A 13,150-nucleotide genomic window follows, 5' to 3' on the forward strand; every position below is an offset into this window, starting at 1 on the left:
TGCAACAAATACCAAGTCGAACCAAAGACAAGTGATAGCGAAGGTTCTCCACGAGGCATCACAATCAGAGACGGTAGAGACCATACTTGAAAAACTCCCTCGCAAGTACTTGCCACTGGAAGCTTGAGTGAAGACGACTATCCGGCCTGCAAAGGCTCATCTTGCCCCGAACTAGATGTCCCCTTCAAGTCATGCGAAGTAAGCGAAGCCCTCCAGGAACTAAATGGCAGGTCAGCCCCTGGTCCTGATGACATCCCCAGCCGGACCCTCAGAAACCTGGACGATGGTTCTATAGAACAGTTGACAGAAGAGATAAATGGAACATGGGAACGAGGGGTTGTCCCGCAGTCCTGGAAAACGGCCTCGGTTATCCTCATCCCAAAGCCTGGAAGACCCCCGAGTCTCGTAAACCTCAAAGCCATTTCACTTACGTCCTGCGTGGGAAAGGTGGTGGAACATGTCATAAACAACCGCATCTCCAAGCACATCGAGCAACAAGGATTGCTTCCTTACAACATGAACGGCTTTCGTCCGGCCTTGTCGACGCAGGACGTGATGAAGCTCATCAAGTGTCAAATCATTGACAATACCACAAGAGATATAAGAGGCATCTTAGGCCTAGACCTGGAGAAGGCGTTTGACAATGTCTCCCATACGCACATTCTGAACACCATCTCAGAGCTCAATTTGGGAGAAGCCTTCCACAGATACATAAGCTCATTCCTCAGGGATCTCAAGGCCACGGCCAAACATTGGTGACCTCCAGTCTGAGAATTTCAGTTTGGGCCCCAGAGGCACGCCACAAGGAGCGGTAGTCTCACCACTACTTTTTAACATTGCCATAAAGAAACTATCGGAAAGGCTGGCCAACATAGAAGGGATCAATCACACGCTCTACGCCGATGACATAACAATCTGGTGCGCCGGAGGAAGCGAAGGAGATGTTGAATTAGGCTTACAGGAGGCTGTAGATCAGAGATGTGCCGGAAAGACGTGCTCCCCGAGCAAGTCTGAGCTCCTCCTCTACAGGCCAGTCAGGAGAGGTCCCAAGCCTAGAGGCTGGAAGCGGTTGTCTGAAATACACATAAAACTCTACACTCAAAGCGGCTGAGCAGAGCTTCTCAGAGTAGACACCATTCGGGTCCTGGGCATGTTAATTGAATCCAATGCCAGTAACAATACGACGCTCAACAAGTTCACAGCCAAAACCGAGAACATGATCAGGCTCATCAACAGAGTCTCGAGTAGGCGTGGATGCCTTCAAGAAGAAAAGCTCCTCAGATCATTCCACGCCTTCGTCATGAGTCACATAGTTTATGTGGCAGCCTTGCACAATTGCTATAACTCCGAAAAGAAAAAAAAAACTTGACACGCTAATCAGAAAGAGTATCAAAAGAGCACTAGGCATTCCGTTACGGGCGACCACGGACCTCCTTATGCAACTAGGAGTGCATAACACTTTAGACGAGATAATTGAGGCCCCGAAGTCGGCCCAACTGTCCCGTCTATCCTGCACCCCGGCTGAAAAGAAGATCTAGGCGGTTCTTGGGATCAACCCTATACTCATGGAACAACGGAAATATCAAATCTCAGAAGATCAAAGGTATAATAAACGAGTCGCACCGTTTCCCCGTAATGTTCATCCTCAACACAACGTAGGCAGACGCTGGGCAAGAGCCCTCGCTCTCCTCAAGAGTATCAAAGACGATCCCCACTTGGCATGTTTTGTCGACGCAGCGCAATATGGACAGTCGTCTAACTTCGCCACTGCCATCGCTGATCACAACGGACAGATAGTGAATGCAGCTTCCCTGAAGTGCTCAACTCCATCCAGAGTGGAGCAGGTCGCAATTGCTATGACACTCCTAGACAGCAGCGAAACACAAATCTTCACTGATTCGAGATAGGCAGTCAGGGCTTTCGCTTCAGGGTCCATTACTGAGGAGGCTCACAAGATTCTCAAGAACAAGATCATCTCTACGCACACCACCACGTGGTTTCCGGCGCACCTCTGCCCCCAGTTTGACTCCTTGCCCAATCTCAATGACATCGCCCACTCCCAAGCGCGCGCACTAACCCACCGCGCGGGAGCAGGGGCGAGCTCAGAGGCCGGGGTTCTCGAGTTTCGGAACACTCTCATTACTTTCAACGAAATCAGTAAGCACTATCACCTGGGTAGGAGGACTTATCCTCCACCTCATAGAAAACTGGCTAGACCTCTGTCGTCCACTTTACGCATGCTTCAGACTAAGTCCTATCCCAACCTGGCCCTTTTTCATTCTATCACTCCAGAAGCTTTTAGCTCTACTTGCCCCGACTGTGCGGCTGTTAGCAATCTAGAACACATGCTCTGGCGATGCCCCTTGTTACAGGGGCCCAATCACATCACGGACGAAGAATGGAGCTCTGCCATTCAGAGCTCAGATCTGTCACGACAAACTTGGGCTGTCCAGAGAGCCCACGATGCGGCGGTTAGGCTCGGCCTACCCGTCCCCACGTGGGAACGGCCGGCAGCTCTGCCCTAGGGCAGGGCTTCTCAGGAGCTATTTAATAAAGTTCTCTGTCTGTCTGTCTGTCTGTCTGTCTGTCTGTCTGTCTGTCTGTCTGTCTGTCTGTCTGTCTGTCTGTCTGTCTGTCTGTCTGTCTGTCTGTCTGTCTGTCTGTCTGTCTGTCTGTCTGTCTGTCTGTCTGTCTGTCTGTCTGTCTGTCTGTCTGTCTGTCTGTCTGTCTGTCTGTCTGTCTGTCTGTCTGTCTGTCTGTCTGTCTGTCTGTCCGTCCGTCCGTCCGTCCGTCCGTCCGTCCGTCCGTCCGTCCGTCCGTCCGTCCGTCCGTCCGTCCGTCCGTCCGTCCGTCCGTCCGTCCGTCCGTCCGTCCGTCCGTCCGTCCGTCCGTCCGTCCGTCCGTCCGTCCGTCCGTCCGTCCGTCCGTCCGTCCGTCCGTCCGTCTGTCTGTCTGTCTGTCTGTCTGTCTGTCTGTCTGTCTGTCTGTCTGTCTGTCTGTCTGACAGCTTTCTTCTGCACGGCCTCAAGCTTTGATATATCAGATACGCAGTGAGGTGACCAGACAATACATGCATACTCTAGAGCAGGTCTCACGAGGGATTTGTAAGCTGCTAGTTTGCTTTCCTAGCATTCCATGATTAATAAAATTAAATAATTATTTCATTAGTAATACCCCGAAAGGGGCCTTTAAGGGTTATAAATGATGATGATGATAATCCTACGAAAACTCAATTCATGATATTTAGACCAAGCCAAAGAATTCTACCTAGCATGCCTGAAATAACTCTAGAGGGTCATCACATTCCCGTCTCAGACTGCGTATCATTTTTTGGGCATCAAATTAGATTCTAACCTCAAGTTTTCTCAACACATTGCCTTCATTAGGCAAAAGTGCACCTTCGGCATTAGAGGATTAATCAAATCAAGAGCATATTTTTCCAAACACGCGTTAATATCATTATACTTTGCCTTCCTTCACAGTCACGTTATTTAGGGCATTGTTTCCTGGGGATGTACAAATTGTTGTTATATCTCGTCGATTCAGCACTTACAGAATCAAGCAATACGCATTATCACTAACAGCGGTTTTTTCGCGAGTGCTAATCTGTTACTTCGTATAAACATCCTTCTTGTGACGAGCGTGTTCAAATTTTCTCTTACAAGTACCTTCTGTGAATTACTGAATAAACAGCTTTCATACGAATTCATTGATTCCAGTTATCTCATTGATAATAACAATACCAGGTTTGCACGTAACTACAATTCTCTACTATCTATGGTTGATTCTAATTATGGAAAAATTACATCGTTATTCATGGCCATAAAACTAAGGAATGCTTTGCACAACACCATAAAATCTTCATCCTTTCATGCATTCAATCATGCCTTTAATCTTTGCTACTTCTGTTACTAATATTAGATCAATAATCACGTTATTTTTGCGATTTTTATGTATTGACAGCATTTTTATGCACTTGATTTTGTATACAAACAATTGTTTTCTTTAACCCCACGAAGCCCAAACACCATTCCACATCAAAGACAATTAAAACAGCGTGTTCATACTTATTTCTGGCCTTGTAGATATGTTTATCGGTACGAGGAAAACAATGAAATGTTATTGAATAAATATTAATTAGTACGGTGATTACGTAATTTGTTATTTATTTGCTGTACTATCATGACTCTACACTTCCTCCAGCACATAAAAAAAACCTAGTACGGTCTCTACTTTAGGTCATTAGCACATAAATTTGAAGTTTTAGGAATCAAATTCAGCGTACCAAAAATGATACCTTAGGCGTTGTGGGGTTATTATTTCTATCTCATATTTTACACGATTGTTTTTTGTTTGGTTCACGTAACTTGCGTAACTTTCATACGTTTTTTCAATCTTATTATTAACCGAGGGTCCCGGTGCAGTCTTTGAATTTGGGACCCTCGTCTGTATATTATCTGTAACCCATTCACTGTATTTAGAGAATAATAAACTGAAACTGAAACTGAAGGAAGGAGTTTCTCCCGACAATGCTACTTCACGACCGGTGAGAGGACGAAGCCGTAACGGAGCGCATGCAGCAGACCTGCCCCGACCGGGAAAAACCGACGAGAGGAAGTCTGGGTCTGCGGGGACGGATGTTGCATCGGCTGGCTGCATCTCTCAGAGCTCGGTTCGGGTCATACGGTGGTCCTTTTGCCGTGCTGCATGTGCTGGTGCTGAGGGTCGCTGAAGACGACGCTGTTGGAAAGAAGGGTACGCACCCCCTCGTGGGCTCTCTCATTTCCCTCGATGTCCTGGTGCCCAGAGATCCCCCGCAGTTTTGCAGTGACATCGCTGGCCTCGGCAGGTCTGAAGGCCTGCTTGACAATGAGAACTTCTGATGAGGCGAGACTTTAAAGTATGCAGCGCTGACTGGGAGTCAGTGTGTATATCGATGTGTTTTTCCTGCGTGCTGCTTGAGACCTTTTCGACTGCCCAGACTATTGCCTGGAGTTCAAATGTCGGTGCATCGTCGGAATCGGCTGTTGTAAAGGTAGAATGTCATCGTGAAATAAGGTAAGGGGTGTAGACACGGACACAAGAGAACAGAGTCAGACAACAAAAACGCCGACCATCAACTTAAGGATGCACTGTGGAGGAAAAGAAAATAGACACAAAGCTTATCTGCGCATGCTAAGCTATGGTAGCGCCACCTGTCAATCAGGCACACGTGTGGGCCTACGCAGGAGATCACTACTATAGCGCGAAACCTCGCTGGTCAAAGCTCTATACATTGTGGCGTGCAGGCAAGCCGCTGTAACGATAAAAATCCCTGTGTGTATCCTCGAAAGCTAGCTATATAAATGGGATGATCAATACATCTAGCCACAAAGCGCGAGCCAGCTCTATAGGGCAAAGACGCAGAGGCGCATTCGATACCCCGCACCTCCACCTCACATTTAGCACTCTTCAACGAAGCACACTAACAAATTGGTTTATTGGGGGCGAACTTGTGCCCGGACATTCAAGTAAAACTCTTTCACACAGTTTGCAAGCAGAGGTAACTGAAGCCTATTCAGCAGTCCACCATGTCTCTATACATAACTTGCAACTACGTCACACCGCGGAACTCTGGGATACGATCTCGCAAGGCGCCGCCATTACCGAGCACATTGCGGCAGACGACACAGCCCTAAGCTGTGCGGATTTCTCATTTCCCGTCGACGCCGTACGTCGCCATGGCGATTTGTGAAATATTTGGCTGCAGTACGAGAAGTAAGTGCAAATCGCATGAAAAGGGACCAGACTCGGGGATGTACTGTTTGCCTGAGGTAATAAATCAGTGCGACCGCACAAAGGCGCTGTCCGAGAAGCGGAGATGTACTTGGCTTGCGCGCATCAACAGGAAGGACCTCAAGAATGTTTACCTGCAGAGAAACAGTCAAAACAAAATATCCGTCACAGCCTCCTTCATTTTCTGTCAGCAATCACACGAAATCGTTTTTTTTTTTTTTTTTTTTTTTTTGCTATTCCTCACAACAGTTGTTCATTCTTGTGTTCGGCTGCAAAGGAAAGAAAAAAAATGTGGTGACTGAGCACCACAATTGCTGTTTGCAGTGTTGTTGGCTGACACAAAGCTGGTAATGATCATGCACAAGTCCTTAAAGCAGCTGGCGTGCTCCCGTTGCAGGTAAACCCAAGTAATTTAAGAAAAAGAACAGAGACTCAGGGGCAGTAAAAAATACAGTTCGGCAGTAGACACACTAAAGCTGCTTTCCTTTAACGGAAAGCAGAAAAACAGGAGTGTTTTTTTTTTGCTTTCACTCTGCGTTGGCTCATTTCTGATCCAGATTGTGAAATTCGGTGTACGTTATCCCAGCTCGGCGACATCGCCGCGTGGCCGACGCGAGTTGAAGCTCCAATTTCACTTAGGCTGATGTATGTCGATCATTTATGTGGTTATTGCTGGGTTTTTTTATCACAGCTATGAAATGACGAGTGCATTCAACTCACCTGGCTAAGCAAGTCAACTCGCTTAGACGGCAACTTCTTCGCAATGAGGTTCCGTACCCATCCGCTCGTAAAGTAGTTGTGCGAGTCGAGCGACTTGTAAGCCTTCATCTGATCTAATGAAACATAACACGAGATAATTTATAATGTATTTTGTTGTTAACACGAGATAATTTATAATGTCAACATGGGTACCCGTGGTAGCAGGCTTGCATTAACAGCGGCTTGCGCACCAACTGGTAGCCTATATCGATCCACGCCGTCACATAGAGCGATTTTTTCTTTGTACCTGGCCCGCGTTGGTCCCACAAGTTCATCAAAGTATGCAGGACAAAGTCCTGCACAATTCTCCTTCGCCATGCGCGCAAGGCAATCGATTAAAGCATACGCACAAAGCAAAACGATCCGCCGCACGGACGTAAACACAGCTCCGCTGCTCCGGCACCACGACGTATGTGCTCGGTAATGGCGGACGCAAAACCGGAAGGCAGGAACTGACGTCACGTGCAACTTATGTATAGAACGAACACACTTTCACGCACCCCAATGACCAGGAGCAACGCCGTGGCTTGTCATCGGGTGCTGTCGCGTGCGGGGGCACGAGATACATGCGCTGTCTCGCCATGCGCGAGGCGTTGCTGGCGCTCTTCCAATGGCGGTGCGATGAGACCAAAGAGGTTAGAAAAAGAAATTCTTCTTAAACCTCCTTGAATGAGACGCTTGGAATGATACCCGGCGAGAGGGCAAGTAACTTGCATGTCTTGAAATGGCGCGCAACGGGATGGCACATCAGAGAGGAAGACGAACACAGTCTTGTTCGTCTTCCTTAGTTGTGCAATCCCGTTGCGCGCCATTCCAAGATGGTTCTTTTGTGAAAATACCAACTACCCCAACATTCAACTCTTCTAAACTGGCATGTAGAGAGACTCAATCTCCGGCAATATGCCGTGCCTCGACCATTAGACGCGTTTGTTCGTTCTTGTGGCTGTATAAAACAGCGCGCTCATCAAATTTTGGCCTGAATTTACAATCTCGACAAGGCAAAGAAAGATTAGATGGCAATCCACCGGTTAACGACCTTTTATGCTCCATAATTATCTGATTAACACAACGGCCTGTCTGCCATTTGTATAAGCAGCCGAAGCTGAAAGGAGCACTATATACCACACCAGTATAAGGCAATCCGTGGACATATAATGAGCAGGTAAAAGACAAAAAGCGGACATACACGAGTGTCGTAGAACACACGAAAAGAATTACGGACTGCCATTACCGGACATTCCGCACCACGTATCACTCACCCTGCAATTATACGATGCTACGCATATATTGCATTGTAAGAGGCTCTGGTTCAATATCTTAAAGCAACCAGTGTCTCACTTTCCCGTTCAAACGGCGGGCTACGCTACTGGCTGAGACCAACACTATGGCGCTGGAGCATCGCAAAAGATTACCCGTCGAGGCGAGAGAACGAAAGCGAGACGAAGCAAGGGACATACATATACGGGGAACGTTAATTGTGCGCTTTAAGCCAAACGTGCGGGCTGTGCTTGAGCGAGCAAACGCAGCGCATGTATGCACATTGAAATGCTGACACTGGTTCCAGCTGGCAGTTCGTTTGAAGCTGCGATGGCATTCGTTGTAAGTTCAATTTCGAAGGGAATAAACAGTCACAATAACTAAGAAGGTATAGCAAGAGCAGAATTCGGGACTGACACTGGCGTGAAAGCGCGAGCGGTGTGTTTATATTATTATAGACATGTACTGCGATGACCAGAAAAAAACATACGAAAACTCCTAAGCACTTCTTATGAGATATGAACGCGGAAGCGTTAATGTCCACTTGCACGTCGCTGAGTGGTCCTTCGAGTTTTGCGTTTCCAGTAATGCACCACAGCGGTACGTGCTGCCCGAGCCAGGAAGCAGCAGTAGCGTGCGGTGCCAACGCCGCATGCTACCCACGCGGCGATGCCCATCGGCTGACGCGTCGTGGCGATGCCGCCACGCAACACCTGGCGCACTAGTGCTAAAGCAGGTCGCCCCTTTCGCCCGCTCCGTCGACGCGCGCACGTGACGTGGCGTCGCAGCCCATGGGAATCTAGGTGCCTTTTTCTGCTACGGGCGCCGCGGGATTTTTCGCTCAATCGGCCATTTGACGGTTTCATATACATAAAAATAATAATAAGCGCTCACCTCTACGTCAAGTTGGTGGGCATTGCTAAAACCAGGCCTCCTGTAAAGAGGTCATTCCTTGCTCCGAAAGAAAAGTTACATTTTCAGCAATTAGCAAAGGAGTAGCAATGCAGAAAAAGCCAAGTGACCATAGACCGTTGCTGTAGTTGGCACAAACTTAGTTGCTGGCGTCCGTAAAAATTCCATCGCTTCCAAATTTCTGGCGATACATTCGGTAGCGACAAAGCTAACTTCGGCCGATGCGGTCGATATGAACTTGTGCTGCACACCAAAATACACCAAGCATATCATACACATTGCCAATTCCTATATGTTACAATATATATATATATATATATATATATATATATATATATATATATATATATATGTTACAGGTTGCGCAGTTTGGACCTGTGAAGCTGATGTGTCAGTCGGTCGGTCGGTCGGTCGGTCGGTCGGTCGGTCGGTCGGTCGGTCGGTCAAGGACTTTATTGAGTGCCTGAGGAACGTGGTGACGCTCCGCCAGTTATTGGGCCCTCTGGACGGCCTTGACTTGGAGTTTGAGGTCAGGGCTTTTGAGGGCTTCTTCCCATTCGGGCTCACGGGAGAGCTTTCATATAAATAAAAATAATAATAAGCGCTCACCTCTACGTTAAGGGCCTTTTGGTAACGTGGTACATTGCCGTAGCATGTGCGAGAGGGAGCAATAAAGTTCTGGGCAGTCTGGGCAATTTTCCGGCATGTCTGAGCTGCATTGACTTAGTAGGCCTCGTGACGGATACGAGTCCGTTTGTAGCATTGGAAACGCGGCCGCCTGCGCGCGTTCGAGTTCGGCGTGTGGGTGCGGGTATTTGATTCTGCCTTTTCGATAGTGTGAGGTGTGAAGTATTTTTTTTCTCGTGTTGTACTACTCATAGCATAAAACATGACTCGTAATGGAAGCTAATGATGCTATAAATGCTAATAATGTGAAAGCATTATATGGGCCATGTGGCAGAAAATCCGGTGTGATGAAGCGATGGCACCAAAAGTGACCGACACTGCAAAGAGCAAGAACACGTGAAAAAAATTCTCGGATTGACGTCGAATTTCTCAGGCAAGTTCCCGTAAACAAATTAAATTAGTGGCGTTGAAAAGAACATTTGATATTGTGGCGTTGTAGTGACAATATCAAAGGTTCAAAACCAGACTACGGTGTCGGTGGGAATCGAACCCGGGCCTCCGGGACGCGAGACGAGCACGCTTCGCCGACGCTAAGGCGGCTGCCCAGTTATCGCTCAGCAAACGTGTGCTTAGTGCGTGCGTGATGGCACACGTCACGTCGCAGCCATGTGGCTGACTAAAGCTGTGGCCCAGTGCGTGCGTTATTGGCTACGTGGCGATATTGGCTACGTGACTGATTGATGTTGAAAACATCAATCGAAAACAATTGTCGAAAGGGACGGCAATGTTTTCGCATTCCCACAGGTAAGCAATCTTAAGTGTCTTGTAATTTTATCTGTTAGCGCACTTCTAAACTTCACGCCATGGAAGGTTGAGATGCTTGCTCGTTTATTGCTCACAGGTTCGCGCTTACATCTATTCACGAGTGGGCGCTGGTATAAGCATACGATGCTGCCGTATACGAACGGTGCCACCGTGCCTGCATTTCCATTCTCAAGAAAGACGAAGACTGATTGCCCCTTGCTGGCGATGGGAGAAAGGTTTAGTGCAAGCCTTTCATTCATTTGGCCTTTCTCGTAGTCGCACAGCCCAGTTTTCTCTCTCGCGCCTCACATTCACGTTTCGCGTGCGCTACATTTTTAATCAAGTAACAGATGGGCGCGAAGCAAGCCGATTACCCGTGCCTTTGTTTTCAGCCACGTTTTGTACCAGACGACGCGAAACCAGCGAGGGCCACCGATCATAAAAAAGAAGAAAAAGCGATTCCTGCGAACGCTTAGACCCCGCTACACGAGCTAACCAAGAGCTGCGTGAAAAAAAGAAAAGAAATGTCATGGAAGGCATTCTCATACAAAAATGTTATGGAAGGCATGTACTCGCACAAACGGCAGGGACACCGCCACTCAAAAGAAAAGCTCAAGAAGCACCAGATGCCGAAAGCAGCGTTTTAACGCAGTAGAGGGATTGTTTGCGGAGTTAACCAAGACGCTACAACAACAATTCGCCGGGTTATATGGACGCGAAATCAGTTGGCACTTGGTGATACTGGCCCTTTGAGGCGAGAACAACGACATTCGTGGTTGCGCGTGTGCTCTCCGAGGTCCAGCCATTATTAAAGGCTAACGTGTTTCTTGTTTATCTGTTGCTGGTCAATTATTCTATATGTACTAGCTGGGTGCCATTTCTGGTGGGGGTGCTGGGTACGGTCGATGTTAAGATCTGCGGAGCGTACCCCAGACCTAAGCCCGGCGAGTAGTTCGGCCGAGCTTACCCCTGTGCACGTACGTACTAGCCAACGTCTCCAGGGACTCCAGCCACACCACGGTCTGCTACTCGAACGAATCAGAATGACGAACCAACCACCTCATGCCGCTAGTGCAGCATCGCACGTGGTCGTCAATCAGAACCGGACGGCGAATCCGTTCCGCGGGAGTGCTTCAGAGGACGCCGATGACTGGCTTGACCATTTTGATCGGGTCGCCAACCTCAACGGCTTGACCCACGAGCGTAATCTTCGCTACGTGTACTTCGCTGTTGAAGATTCCGCGAAAATATGGTTTGAGAACCACGAGACGACACTGACGTCATGGGAAGAATTTCATCGGCAGTTCCTCAATGCCTTCGCCAGGGCGGACAGGAAGGAGAAGGCGGAGTTAGCAATGGAGTCGAAAATTCAAGGCGCGAATGAGCGAGTGATGGCGTACGTAGAAGACATGAATCGGCTCTTCAGACATGCGGACCCCTCTATGACTGAAGCAAAGAAGGTGCGCCACCTAATGCGCGGCGTCAAAGAGGAAATCTTTGCTGGCCTCATTCGAAATACGCCAACGACACTTGCATAGCTCCACGACTATATCAGCCACTACCATGGAAAAGGCCCTTCAACAGCGGGCCAGGCAATACAACCGCGACGCCTTGATTTGAAGGGAGCTCTCTGCCGTTACCCTCCGCAACGACATCGGCGCCTGGCGAGAACTCATCAGGGCTGTCATCAAGGAGGAACTGCAGAAGATGCAGACGACCGCTGCCTCTGTGGGACAACTTTCTATTGCGGTAATGGTGCGCGCCGGGGTCCGACAGGCCGTCCATGTTCCTGAACAGTACGAGGCACCACAGCAGGGACCGCGTCCTGAAATGAGTTACGCTGAAACAGTATGCCGTCCACCACCCTCAAGTGCGTATAGCATGGTACACCCCGCTCAGCAAATGGACTTAAGCTTCAGGCCTCGCAGCCCACCGCACCATCGCCCAAGCAAGAACTAGGAAGAGCGACGTCTGGCGCACCGCAGACTACAAGCCCCTTTGTTATCATTGTGATGAAGCCGAGCACATCTACAGAATGTGTCCTTATCGTCATGTGGGGCTCCGAGGATTCTCGCCGAATGCACCTCGTCCACGACCTGGTGAGCGGCCGCCGGAAATAGAGAGTTTCGTCGCGAATCGTCGCAATGGTGATGAACGATGGCACGAGCCCCGTTCGTCGTCTTCTGCTCGTTACAGGTCACCATCACCAAGCCAAGCCTTCTCTCGCGGCGCTCTCATACGCCGCTCGCCTAGCCCGGCGGGTTGGGAAAACTGAGTTCAGCGATCTCCAGAGGTGAGGCCGCTGACGTCGACTGTCCGCAAGAACCTCCACTACGACGACAACGACGAAAACAGAACGAGGCAGACGTACAGACGCAGTCAAACACCGTACGAGAGGTAATAACGTCGAACATTCCCGTCACCGTAGACGACGAAGAAATAACAGCGTTAATCGACACTGGAGCGGCCACCTCAGTTATGAGCATGGACCTTGCCTGCAAGCTGAAGAAAGTTTCTACCGAGTAGACTGGGTCGCAGATTCGCACTGCAGGAGACCATCTGCTAACCCCGGTAGGAAGATGCACAGCGCGAGTGAGCATTCATGGGTTTACGTACCTCGGAGATTTCGTTATCCTCCCAAGCTGTTCGAGGGACCTAATTCTGAGAATGGACTTTCTGCAGGCTAATGGAGCCGTGATTAACTTACAAAAATCGCTGGTAACGTTTTCAACGGCGCAGGCCTTAGCAGGGAGCAGCACTGATGACACGTATGTCAATGCCTTGAGGATGTATTTATATTTTTATTTATTTATTTATTTATTTATTTATTTATTTATTTATTTATTTATTACATAGTGCAGCCCTGTTAGGGCTATGTCAGGAGTGGGGAATTATACAGTTGTAGAGCGTACACAAATTTCAAATATAAGCTGCACGAAGCAAAAACAAACAACACGAAAGATAAATCAATGACAGTCAAGTTTAAGCATGAAATCGTCCAAAGGAAGGGAACGAA

Source organism: Dermacentor silvarum, chromosome 7, assembly GCF_013339745.2.
Source record: "Dermacentor silvarum isolate Dsil-2018 chromosome 7, BIME_Dsil_1.4, whole genome shotgun sequence".
Classification (NCBI taxonomy): domain Eukaryota; kingdom Metazoa; phylum Arthropoda; class Arachnida; order Ixodida; family Ixodidae; genus Dermacentor; species Dermacentor silvarum.